Here is an 11,438-nt window from a genome sequence, read left to right as displayed (position 1 = left end):
ATGCTATCTACTGTAGGGTACTTGCTTTAGCAGTCAGATTGGACTCAACCTTTTGAGATCCCTTCCCACCCCTGCAATTCTGTGATTATTTATTCTGCCAACAACAGAAATACTGTGAGATTTATAAAGGGCTTTTCTCCTTCTGGACACAAGTCCAGAGCAGAGGGTTCTCTATGCAGACAGTTCCTACATTTAGGAGAAAACTGGGAGTACTGAAAATATTTTTCCACGGTTACTATATAAATAAAATGCATCTTTAAAATATATATTTTTTAATATAATTGTTTTTAATTTCTATTTTTCTGTATGCTTTATAACATGCAGAATTTTAAAAATATAAATATGCATATACTTGGGAGTATACTGGGAACACTCGGTTTTCTTTTTGATATAATTCTACTCTTCCTGTATGTCATTCTTTAAAATATTTGTTCACAAATGTATGTGCTGTCAAAATCAATTATATGAATACACTGTGATTGTGAAGGGAGGGATATTTTTCTCTGGTAAGACAGGTCTTATAAAAGCCTAGCATGACAAGATTCAACTTGAATATCTAATTGCAACTCCATATTATAGTTTCACTTAAAAAGTCACAGGTAATGTATTTATGTCAACTGTATTTTTGTTTGCAGTCTTGAAACTTGTTCTCAAATTCCTGTATCAAGATGGAAAGCAAGGCTGCCTATTTTTGCTGTTCACAGAAATGTGTTTAGGCAGTGTATCAAAATGCATTAAATCATTTGCCATAACCTGAGTTGGCACTGAACTGTGTTCTCCCCATGTCCTGGTTTCACCCCAGACAGTACTAATCACATGCCAGTGGTTTGTTACTGCTGACTAATTGGTGTGTACCTGGGTCCAGCCTGGATCACTTGATGGGGAAGAGCCATGACAGAACAGAGCAGGGGGCAGACAGCAGTATGAACTGTGCTGGGGTGCATGTGGCCTGCAGAGCACAGATTGGATGCGTCTGGGGTATGGGATTCAAACACCTGACTGAAAATTAGCAATGGAAAAACTGCTTAGTAAAAAAACGAAAACAAAAACACTACCTAAAAGGCTAAGTCACATCAAAACTAAGTATGTTTTCCAGTTGATGATTCATCCAACCCCAGAGCTCTTCCACTCAGAGACACTACTGTGGTTCACTAATGTTTGTTGTCTTGGTTTTAGCTGAGGTAGTGTTAATTACAGACCAATGTTTTGATTGCTGAATGATGTGAGAACACCAAAGCCAGGCAAGGTTACTCAGCACGGGGTGACATAGAGCTAAAATAGTTGGCCCGAATTAGGAAAAGGGTTATTCCATACCATTATGATTGTTGGTCAGGGGTTCGCCATTGCTGGGGGTTAGAAGAGGGTGAGATTTGTGTTAGTAGTGGGTCTTTGGTGGCAAGTTACTGCATTGGAAATATGTATGTATGTAGCTATCCCATTTTCATCCCCATTTTCCTTTTTTGTCTGAATTAGCAGCTTTTATCTCAGTCACAAGTTCTATTTTGTTTCCGTTTCTTTCCTGCTCTCACTTGGCTGGGAGGGATGTGTGGTGCTAGGCTGCCAGCTGGATTAATGCAAATGATTTAAGGATAATGTTGTGGTTTTAGCTTGGCAGACAGCTATGCACCACAGCCACTTGCTCACTCCATCTCAGTAGAATGAGGAAAGAACAATAATAAAAGAATATACAAAACAAGTGATGCACAATGCAATTGCATGCCACCCATCAACAGATGGGAAAAGGGGTAGAAGTACAAAGCAAAATGTCCAGTTTGGCCTAATTTTCAACTATCAGCAAACAAAAATCATAACAGCACAGCTGTAATAGCTAGATTTCCATTTTAGGGAAGATGTTTGGTGCTGCTGTCATATGATACAGCTTCATGTAGAAGCTAAATGAAAAAATAAAAATCTTATAAATACATCCCAGCAAGAAACCAAATTACACTTTATATAACAGGAACACAATTCTACTTTTAGCTCTTTATCTCATTATTTATTGCAAGGTTCCTTTGTTTCCTTTGTTGCAATAGACAGAATCTCAGGTGGATTACACAATGGAATGATCCCAGTATCTCTGGGTGTGATTGACATGTGTCACATTAAACTTCAGTGCTATCGTACGACATCAACAGAGCTGTAAACCGCTCTTTCTTACTGAATTAGCTTTTAGAATACCCCAAATAACTCATTTGGGTATCCAGCTGACAAGTGGAATATATTCTTTTGTCTGTCCTTTAATACCTGAACACTGACTTCAGGATCACTGACTTTAAGAGAACCAAATTTGATCTCTTGGAGCTTTCTAGGGTGTTAGAAGGTAAGGAGGGCCTGTGAAAGTGGGTCGGCACTTAAGCAGCTCTTCTTCCAAGCTCAGGATCAATGTGTCCCTGAGAGCAAGAAATCAGGAAAGGGTGTCAGAAGACCAGTGTGGATGAGCAAGAAGCTCATGCACAAACTCAAAGGGGAGAAGAAAGTCCATGAAAGGTGGAAAAAGGATCTGACCACTTGGGAAGAATATAGAAATGTTGGCAGGGCCTGCAAAGATGTGACGAGGAAGGCTGAAGCCTTCTTTGCTTCTGTCTTCAGCAGAAAAGCTCTCCCTCACGAATCCCAGACCCTGGAGGTTAGTGAGAGAGTCTGGGGAATGGGAGACTTCCCTTTAGTCAGGAAAGAGTTGGTCCGTGAGCACCTAGGCAACACCGATGTTCATAAATCCATGGGACCCGGTGGGGTGCATCCACGGATGCTGAGGATGCAGGCAGAGGTGATTGCTGAACTGCTCTCTATCATCTTTGAGAGGTCTAGGAGAATAGGGGAGGTGCCTGAAGACTGGAGGATAGCCAGTGTCACTCCTGTCTTCAGAAAGGGCAAGAAGGAAGATCTGGGCAATTACAGGCCAGTCAGCCTCACCCCTGTCCCTGGAAAGGTGATAGAACAGCTTGTGCTGGATGCCACCTCCAGACAACTAGGAGAAAAGGAGGTTATCAGGAGTAGTCAGCATGGGTTCACCAAGGGAAGGTCATGCTCAACCAACTTGGTAGCCTTCTATGATGTTGTCACTGGCTGGGTGGATGAGGGGAGGGAGGTGGATTGATTTCAGCAAGGCATTTGATACTGTCCCCCACTACATCCTTATAACAAAGCTGAGGTGGAGTGGAATAGATGAGTGGACAGTGATGTGAGTTGAGAACTGGCTGACTGGCTGAGGACAGTGTTGTTATTGGCGGTGCAGATTCCAGTTGGAGGCCTGTAACTAGCAGTGTCCCCCAGGAGTTGGTGCTGGGTCTGGTCTTGTTCAGCATCTTCATCAGTGACCTTAATGAGGGTATAGTGGCTACCCTCAGCAAGTTTATTGCTGGTACAAAGTAGGGAGGATTGGCTGACACACCTGAAGGCTGTGCTGCCATTCAGTGAGACACGGACAAGCTGGAGAGCTGGGCAGTAAGGAACCAGGTGAGGTTTAACAAAAGCAAGTGTAGAGTCTTGCACCTAGGGAGGAATAATTGCATGTACCAGTACAGGTTGGGGGATGACCTGCTGGTGAGGAATTCTGAAGAGAAGGACCTGGGTGCCCTGGTGGATGACAGGTTGGCCATGAGCCAGCAGTGTGCCTTCATGGCCAAAAAGGCCAATGGAATTCTGGGGTGCATTAAAAAAAGCGTGGCCAGCAGGTCAAGGTAGGTGATCCTCCCCCTCTACTCTGCCCTGGTAAGGCCTCATCTGGAGTACCATGTCCAGTTCTGGGCTCCCCAGTACAAAAAAGACAGGGACCTCTTGGAAAGAGTCCAGTGGAGGGCCACAAAGATGGTGAGAGTCCTGGAGCATCTTCCCTATGAAGAAAGGCTAAGTGAACTGGGTCTGTTTAGCCTTGAGAAAAGAAGGCAGAGAGGGGACCTGATCTAGGTCTATAAATATCTGAGGTGTGAGGGGTAAAGTGGCAAGGCCAGACTCTTTTCAGCAGTGTGTGGAGACAGAACAAGGGGAAACGGACAGAAACTGGAGCATAGAAAGTTCTGCACAAATGTGCACAAAAATTTCTTTACAGTGAGGGTGACGGAGCACTGGAACAGGCTGCCCAGGAGGGTTGTGGAGTCTCCTTCTCTGGAGATATCCAAGACCCGCCTGGACACCTACCTGTGTGACTTGGTGTAGGTCACCTGCTGTGGCAGGGGGGTTGGACTCAATGACCTCTGGAGGTCCATAACAACCCCTACGACTCTGTGATTCTGTGAAAAAAATCTCCTTTACCTGATACTTCTTCCCATTAAAGCAATGCAATTTAGAGATAACTGCTGAAAATCTGGGGCATTTTAGTAGTGGACAAGCATAAAAGAAAATGTATCACATCCAGCCGAGTCTTTGAATAATAGGATAGCATTTCTAATTTATTGATCTGGAACTCATGTAAACATTTTAAGAAATGAACAAGTAGCCCAGTGCAAAGCACAAGAACACAGCCTAAGAAAAACACCTACTGAAAATGCAAATTTTTTTCTGAGGACTCAAAGACAAACATGCAGCAAAATATCACTTCTGGGAAAAAACTCCAACCAAGTTCACCACACTTGCCACTTAAGTTTTTTGTCATAACATGTGAAAGACATAATTCTGTGGTTGGTTGGTTTTTGTTTGTTTGTTTGTTTGTTTTTTGTTAAAGTTTTTCTTTGAGAGGTATTTGGAAGGGGTGCCAAATCCTGTGGGCCACTTCAAAACAATTCCCTGAATAAATGTTGGTAGGATCTTCTGGTCTTCCAATTCGGAGTTTGTCTGAGAAATACAAATCTGCCATTATAATGAAATTTCATTTTAGAAGTAATTCTTGGACAATGACAAGATTTTCTAGAAATGTGTGTCATGTTGTGACATGACACTGTTCTAGCTTGTGGCCTTTACCATGTGCTAAATAAGCATGAACAGGTGGTTTGTTTTTTTTTTCCAAAGCTTTATAACATGATGTTACTGTGAATCATGCACCACTGTTATTTTTCTATCTGTAACATGAACATCTCAGAAATCTCTTATCTAGAATCTGAAGTTTGTCTACTAAACTTTTTATGAACAGATGCTTAACTAAAATGAGTTCAAAGCAGCTCACTCAAATCTCACACTGGACACAAACTTTTCTTAAAATGACCTAACTGCTGAGTTCAGCTAAGAAGTTTTATGCTCTACTGACTTTATAAAATAGTTTTACTCATAATTTCATTTGTTCCCTCTGAGATTCATTGTTTTTACTGTGTTGGGTTTTTTTTGTTTATTTGTTTGTTTTTTGTAGTTTTGACTGATTTGCATTATTAGCATAATCAGGTCTTCTCATCACCATTCAGAGATCAGCAGACTATTTTGCAGGTGTAATTTCACCTTTTTTTTTTTTTTTTTTTTTTTTTTTTTTTTTTCCTCCATGCTGCACTGGCCAGAACACCTGATACTTTGGTACTCTGATAGTACCAGCACAGGTAGCACTGTTGAAAACTATGCCTTCAGCTGATGCTCCGCACGCCCCTAGGTCTGTATTGAGCACTGTGTCTTTTTGACCTAGGAACAGGATTTGTAGGTTATATTTTTTATTTTAAGTATATGTACACACATATATTTCATCTTTTTTTCATAAACATGAAAGGAATAAGCTCTATTCAGGTGATGAGAGCATGCTGGAGCTACAAAATACTCTGGTCTCCCATTAACAATCATGAGTGTCCAATTCTTGGCTTTCCTGAGCTGCATTCAGTGAAGAATGCCTTAGGTCACATATCAAAATACATAATGATGTACATAAATTAAAAATATATATTTTATTATTCTAAGATGTAAAAAGGAGGCAATAAAAATGTAATATTATTGGATTGGACTCATATGCCCGATTTAGATGACATGTTCTGTTTTCCATGTTTTCTTAGCCACTGACTACTTAGACATCACAGGTGGCTAGGTCTTTTCAAGTGAACTAGTTTACTAGAATCTCTCAGCTGGGCAAGAGCAAAGGAGAATCTCCATCCTTTATTGCATACAGTGAGGAACACAAGCACTGAAGTAGAGGAAAAGACTGAGGAACTCAATGCCTTCCTTTTTCCTTTTTTTAATAGCCAGATCAATTATCACCAAAGTACCACACTCCCTGAGCTGAAAGATAGGGATGGGAAACAGAATAAATTCCCCATAATTCAGAGGGAAACAATAACTCGCTGCTCTACCTAATCCATCACAAATCTATGGGGCCAGATGGGATCCACCTGAGGGTACCGAGGCAGAAGTTATTAATCAGCTGCTTTCCATCATTTATTGCCAATTCTGTTCAACTGCGGAGATCCCAGAAGACTGGAAACTAGCTAACATGATGAGCATCTACAGAAAGTTCAGAAGGACCATCTGGGGAACTACAGCCTGACTTTAGTATTGGGGAAGTAAGGAGAAGATCATCTTTAGCATAATCACACAGCACATGCAAGATAATCAGGAAATCAGGCCTAACCAGCATAGGTTCATGAAAGGTAGGTTACCCTTATCATCTTCTATGATCAAGTGACCTGCTTAGTGAATGAATGAAAGACTGTAGATGTAGCCAACCTAGACTTTAGTAAAGCCTTAACACAGTCTCACACAGCATTCTTTTCGAAAAGTGCTTGGATTGAAAAAGTTCATTGTTCACTGGGTAAAAAAACTGGCTGGATGGCCAAGCCCAGGTAATGGTGGTTAGTAGAGCTAAATCCAGCTGATTACTGGCCAGCCATTGGTGGTGTACCCCAGTACTGGGCCCAGTCCTGTAAAATGTCTTTATTAGTAATCTGAACAAGAGGATAGAGTAAGTTTGCAGATGACACCAAGCTGAGAGGAAGCATCAATCCATTTGAGAGTTTGAAGGCTTTTCAGAGGGCTCTAGGTAGGCTGGATCAACGGACCAAGGCCAGTTACAAGACCAAGTGCTGAGTCCTGCACTTTGGTCACAACTCTGTTAAATGCCACAGGCTTGAAGCAGAGCAACTAGAAAGCTGCAGAAAAGGATCTGGGGGGGTATCAGTCAATGTCCAGCAGATCACAAGACATGGCAGCCTGGCTTGTATAAGAAATAGTATAGTCAGTAGGGCTAAAGAAGTAATCATACTCCTGTGCTTAGGCACTTGTGATGCTGCACCTTAAACACTGTGTTCAATTTTGAGCCTCTCAGTACATGAAAGATATTGAGGCACACCCAAAGAGGGGCAGGAAAGACAGTTAAGAGACTGGAGCACAAGCATCACAAGGAGCAGCTGAGGGAACTGCAATCATTCAAGCTAGACGCCTTATCACTCCCTACAACTGCCTGAAAGGAGGCTGCAGGGAGGTGGGGGCTGATCTCTTCTCCCAGGTAACTAGCAATTGCACAAGAAGTAATTGCTTCAAGTTGTGCCAGAGGACATTCAGGTTAGATATTAGAAAAAAATTCTTCTATGAATGAAGGGTCAACCACTGGAACAGGCTGTCAAGAAAAGTGGTTGAGCCACTGTCCCTGGAGGTGTTTAAGAAATGTGCAGAGAAAGCACTAAGGGACATAGTACTGACCAGATGGCAGTTGAACTGTATGATCTTAATCTTTCCCAATCTTAATCATTCTATATCCATTAACTTACATTGTTGAATCAGAGGAGAGACTTTCTTAACTTGAAGTGTTGCCATATTTGTTTGCAGTCTTTGTTTCACAGATGACTTTAGTGATTTAATCCACATGAAATTTAAAGGAATACATACAGTGAACTATTACTAAAAATTTAGATTTTTTGCAGGTCAAAAGGTTTTACATTTAGATGAGATTGTTTCAAGAATGCAAAATTCCATTATTAATAAGCTGAATATAATTCTAAGCCTTTAGGTAGAATAGGAACAGCAGTCAAATAATTGCATCGATTACCATGAGGAATAGATAATTTAACTCTAATTTTCTCTCACCTAAAAATTCTTCAATCTCCTGCTTTGAAAACAATGTTAGATGTTTTCTATTTGCTTTACCAAATAGTTACTTTATTTTGAAAAACTGAATTGACTTGCATCGCTCATCTTTTTTTAAGAAAAAGATGTTTTGGACATTCAATTATTTTGTCTGGAAACCACAACAGCTACACATTTTTTTTATTTTTTTTATTTTTTTTGAGTTGTTCTATTTAGATAACATTAGTACTTGTAGTTTCCTCAAAATTACCCAGGCCTTCAGTACTTCTGTGGATAAGGTCTAATCTAATTTATCAGGACCTCTGGGCATCATTTAAGGACATAAGAAATTGTGAGCAGTTTACCTCACCTTGGTCAATGAGACTTTTTGTTCTCTTTCAAAAGACTCAGAAGCACAGCAACTTCCACTTTATGTTCTTCATCTGCTCAAAGGCACACCTTCATCTGTACCAGTAAGATGGAAAGTTTTAAGACTAAGTTCCTCCCAGCACAACATACGTAAGAACATCCCTGCAAGTAATACCTCCTATTTTATTACTTTATTATTAACATATATTAAAAAAAAAGAAGAAAATATGTTTAGAAAATATATTTATAACTATACTTATTGTTGTTGATCATTGCATCAGAGGCAGGTGCTGGTGATAAGGCAGTAGAAAATGAACCTTCCCACAAATATTCCATTACATTTTGTTGCTGTGTGAAACAGACAGTCTGACAAAATAGTATTTGACATGGAAGTGCACATGAAGCAAAGGTGTGGAACTGAATTCCTCCATGCAGAAGAAAGTCTGACCATTGACATTTGTCATTGCTTGCCGAACATTTAGGAAGATCAAACAGTGGGTGTAAATGCAGTGAAGTGGTCAGTAGTACATTCCAGCAGAGTTAACAATGGGTCACCTCAACTGCTGCAGAATTTTATGAGCACAGCATGCAGGCTTTTGTCCACTGCTGGTGAAAACACACAGTCAACAGTGATGGCTATGTTGAAAAACAGTGTTTCTTAGCTGAGACTGTGGTTTATCAAATAGTGTTATTGTGCTCTTTTATCTGTTGTATTTTCCATGTAAATAAATAGGAGTCACCAACATACAAATGTTTCGGTTTTTTTTCTCCTACCTGAAAGAGGGACCATAATTTGACTGCAGTAAAAAGTTGGGGTAGCGCCTGTGCAGCGTCAGCTCCAGAAAAGGAGCTTTTTACAAAACTGATGCATGTCCTGCTTTGAAAATGATATGCAGAAAACCCCTTAGCCACAGCAGTCTTTATTACAAGTTCCAGAGTCCATGGTGAATTCTACCAAATGCATCATTAAATATTTCATTTCACAAACAATTATAAGTACCCAATACACTCCACATATCCTCACCTTAAGGTTAAGAGAGGTAGCTGCTTGTGGTTTAACCTGGCAGACAGCTCAATACAACACAACTACAAGCTCACTTCTAGTCCATGAGTAATTAGGAAGAAAATTAGAAAAAGAAAAAATGATTCATGGGTTGAGATAAAAACAGTTTAATAGGGCAGAAAAAGAAGAAACAATAATAAGAGTAATTATATAATAGCACACACAAAACGTGATTTGTGGTGAAAACAATATGCTAATGTTTTAGTAAAAGTACAGTTTTGCAACAACTAAGTTAAAGACATCAGCATCTTGTGTTGCTCTGCCAATGAAAAGCTAAGGGCATACATGCAGCTGGGAGATAACAATCAAGACAATCAACCCAAATTGGCAAAAAGAATGTCACATAACCATATAACATCATGCTCAACATAAAAAGCAGGGACAAAGAAGTAGGAAGAGAGAGAGATGATCCCTGCTTTGCCAGAGATTGCCTGCTAATGGGAAGGAGCAAATGAATTCCTCCTTTTACTTTCATTTTACCTGGTAAAAGATTCATCTTTGTAGCAACCCAGGAGTTCTCACATTTTTACCATCCTGATACTCTTCTCCCATCTCACCTTAGTTAGTGAGTGAGTAACTATGTGGGACTGAACTGCCTGCTGGGTTAATCAGTCACAAAGGATTAGAAAAATTAATAATCATCTGGTTAATACAAACAGGTGTTCAGCTTATAAAAGACAAGGAAAGCTATATCAGCTGACATAATAGCATGTAAATCTCCATATATCATTCTGATCTAGCAAACCATACTTACATGAAAAAGATTCAGTGAAGCAAAAGATTCTTTATGACCATAGCCTACATGATCAGAGTCTATGCGTAGTCCCTTCTTACAGCAGTTCTCCCCTACTATTATAGATTACTGTTGATGCTTACCTCAGGACAAAGCTCCTAGGAAATCTGTCAGAAAGCTACTGGATAGCTGATTCAACGGAGTTCAAATTAATCAATTTACAGACACAGGACAAAGGGAGATTCTCAGAATGTAGCAACTGAAGAAACACTACACATGGAGAGGGACAGCATAACATAAATTTTATCTATTTGATGGAGAACACACATCAAATTACAGTCCCAGACTTTTGTTTTTTTTTCTAGTGCTCTTAATTCCAACCAAACCACAGACTTCACAGTTCTAATCAGTACTGCTGACTGCAGAAAATGGCTAAATTTGTAAATAGAAACTAGGTTTCATGTAAGTGAATAGTACATATTGGTACCTGGTTGTACAGCTAGTACCTGATAACAGCATTGCAGTAATACAGACTCACTTAATAGTGGAAAGAGTTCACAAATAAGGAAAATTGTTATAGGGCTAGAATAACCTCATATAAGTAGAAATCAAAGGCAAAGATAAAGAAGACTTTCAGTGAGAGATAAATAAGAATAAGAGCAACTTTGAAAATATCCGTCCATGAAAATATATTTAAAATGCCACTTTATCTACTTGAGTATGAAGATAAATTTCCACATTTTATACTTCATTTTCAAAAAAGACTAATATTGACTGTGTTTATCACCAACTCTTAATTGTTAACCTGAACTAAAATCAAAGGTACCAAATTAACCCCAACCCCAGAGATAGTTAAGAGACATATGGGCAGAGCACTAAGGGACATCATTCAGTAACAGGTCAGACTAATGCTAAATTTCAAGATCTTAAGCATCTTTCACAACCAAGATGGTTCTGGGATACAAATATCTACAAAAAGAAAACACCATTTCAGAAGTAGTAATGCAAGAAATCAGATAGTAAAGACATATACCATTATATATTATATATATATAATGATAGATGTAGTAGCCTTTAGCCAGTTTGAATCATCCAAGAAAGGTAGTACTCACAACTCAGTAATAAAGAAGAAATAGCTTATCTCTTTCCCAGGTTAAGGGACCACAGCAAACCCTCAAAAGAAGCAGCCTTCAAGTAGAGATGCTTCCCTTGCAGCTGCCAGCCCTTAAATTAGGTTAGTAGGTATGGATGCAGGATTACACAGTAGAATTGTTTGCACCTGTGTTCTCAGTGCTGGCCACACTCCTTCGCCTTCAATCACAAGACCATGTCCTAGTATTTCCCATACAACAGAATACCATGATTAATAGA

Source organism: Coturnix japonica, chromosome 2 (genome assembly GCF_054131305.1).
Source record: "Coturnix japonica strain WE chromosome 2, WE-NBRP24, whole genome shotgun sequence".
Lineage (NCBI taxonomy): Eukaryota > Metazoa > Chordata > Aves > Galliformes > Phasianidae > Coturnix > Coturnix japonica.
The sequence above is the reverse complement of the archived record's forward strand: the minus strand, read 5'-3'. Positions refer to the sequence as shown.